Source organism: Orycteropus afer, unplaced genomic scaffold (assembly GCF_000298275.1).
Source record: "Orycteropus afer afer isolate SDZICR_OR568_19922 unplaced genomic scaffold, OryAfe1.0 scaffold00068, whole genome shotgun sequence".
NCBI classification, from domain to species: Eukaryota; Metazoa; Chordata; class Mammalia; order Tubulidentata; family Orycteropodidae; genus Orycteropus; species Orycteropus afer.
This window is the reverse complement of record NW_006921655.1, coordinates 3,926,390-3,928,730: the sequence shown is the minus strand read 5'-3', so window position 1 is coordinate 3,928,730 and position 2,341 is coordinate 3,926,390.

The following is a 2,341-nucleotide window of genomic DNA, read 5'->3' as shown; positions in this document are numbered from 1 at the left end:
TGTCAGTTGTACTATACTCCTGGGGATTCTGATCCTTCACATAAACTTATAGGACCATTGTCTGCCGCAAGTTGGGTTCTTGAACCATACTTCCATCTGGCTTAGATTACTAAATGAAAACTCTGCTATAGCTGAACCCCTTAGGAGAAAAGTCATGGTGCAGGAACACTGCAAGGGATTACACCATTTGATGAAGAATCTGTGGTTACTGAAAACTTTCTCAGTCATTTATATTTACTCAACCATTCAGCAAACAATTAATTGACAGTTGTAATTGGCCAGAGTTTTGCTTGACATTTTTGCAAACATAAATATGTGATTTATATCAAGTTTATTAACTTCAAGGAATTTAGATCTTGCAGGAGACTTGGCACACACTCTCTTTAATGCAAGGCTAATAATGAAAAGTGCCCCATGGGAAGTAAAACATACTAGGGTAGAGTAAGTTTCAAAAAAGAGAGACTACTTTGTGATAACTGAGCAAAGAACACTTCCTGGTCAGATGCTAGCTAAGATGGCCTTGGAGAATGGATGGACTTTTACACCTGAAGGTTGTAAGGAGGAGAGAGCCTGGGACTGGCATTAAGGGAGGGAACAGCATGAGTAAGTCCACAGAGGTTGGAACAGCATGCAACCTGTTATGGGAACTGTCCTTCCTCCAATTCCAAGCATGTGTTTCCATGTCCTTACCTGACCCTGCCTCCTTGGCCACGTTTGATTGATCTAGAGTGTGTCTCCCTAGTATTCTTCTTCTTCTTCTTTTTTTTCCCAAATAGATTCTGATTTTAGATTCTGATTTTGAGAAGTATGGTTGGCCTCTTTTTTGTTACAGAAACTGTAGACTGGTACTCTGGGAGCCTTAGACAGATGGTTTTTTGACATGTTGGGGGATACAGTCTTCATGGAGACAAGTGACAGGCAGACAAGCAAAGACAAAGGGATGGAGAGACAGGGGAGGGGAGTGTTCATTTCCTTGTTTCCAGGCCCAAAGGTTGCATTCTGGCTTTTTGTTGTGCAACATTTCCCTCCAGTCCTTGAAATACCCCAATGTCCTTCCAACCAAGCTCTCTTTTGCCTAAGCTACTCTTAAGTGAGTGTGTATCCCTTGAAATCCAGAGAGTTCTCTTAAACACATTGGTTATTGCAATGGTCCAGGGGAAGATACAGGAGAGCCTGCTGCGGGGCAAGGGGAGAAGATGGAGGGAAGGGGTCTAGATGGAAGAAACTTTGTAGAGATGCACACTATGGGACTGGATTGTTAGGATGTGATGGTGGTGGCAGATACAAAGAGGGGAAGATGATGCACAGCAGCAGATTTCAAGGGATTGTTGGCATGGGGAGAGGTGTCATTAAAAAAAATCACTGAACAGGGGCTTTAGGGAGGAGGATTAGCTTAATTTTATGGTCTCAGTTGTAAGACCTGGCTAGATATCCAGAGCCATATCTGTAAAGCTGCAAAAGTGTACATCTTGTGCCACAGATGTATGCACATGGGAGAGGATTACATGCTCAGACCCTGGACTCAGGCATCACTGGATATGGATCCTCCTCAGCCAGTCACTAATAACTGATCAGTTATTCTGTCTCCATAAAACCCACTGCCTTCGGGTTGAGTCTAACTCACAGAAACATTTTATTGTTTATAAAATGGGATAATATCCAAATCAGGATTGTTATATGGATTAAATGAGAAAGGCACTAGAACAGTAAATTCTCAATTAATGCCAGCTGGAGATCAAAATCAACCAACCAGACAAAAACTTACAGATCACAGGGCTAAGAATTTATTTTCTTTTGGGAATTCCTATTATTCTTTTCCTATTAAGACAAGAAAACTGAGCAAAGTAATCCTAATATGAGCTTGAATTTATATATATATATATATAATTTATACAGATATAATTTCTATAAATATATAATTTATATATGTATAATAAACCTCTGGTGGTGTAGTGCCTAAGGCGTTTGACTGCTAACCAAGAGGCTGGCAGTTCAAACCCACCAGCCACTCCTCAGAAGGAAGATTGGGCAATCTACTTTTGTAGTGATACTGCCTCAGAAATCCAAGGAGGGGTGGTTATGAGTCGGGTCTGACTCGACGGCAGTGAGGTTTTTTTAAATAATAAACCAAAAACTCACTGCCATCAAGTGATTCCAACTCCTAGTGACCCACTTTGGGTTTCTGAGGCAGTAAATCTTTATGGAAGTAGATTGCCCAGGCTTCCTTCTGGGGAGTGGCTGGTGGGTTTGAACTAACTTCTGGTTAGCAGTCAAATGCCTTAGACACTATGCCACCAGAGCTCCTGATATATATATATATATATATATATATATATATATA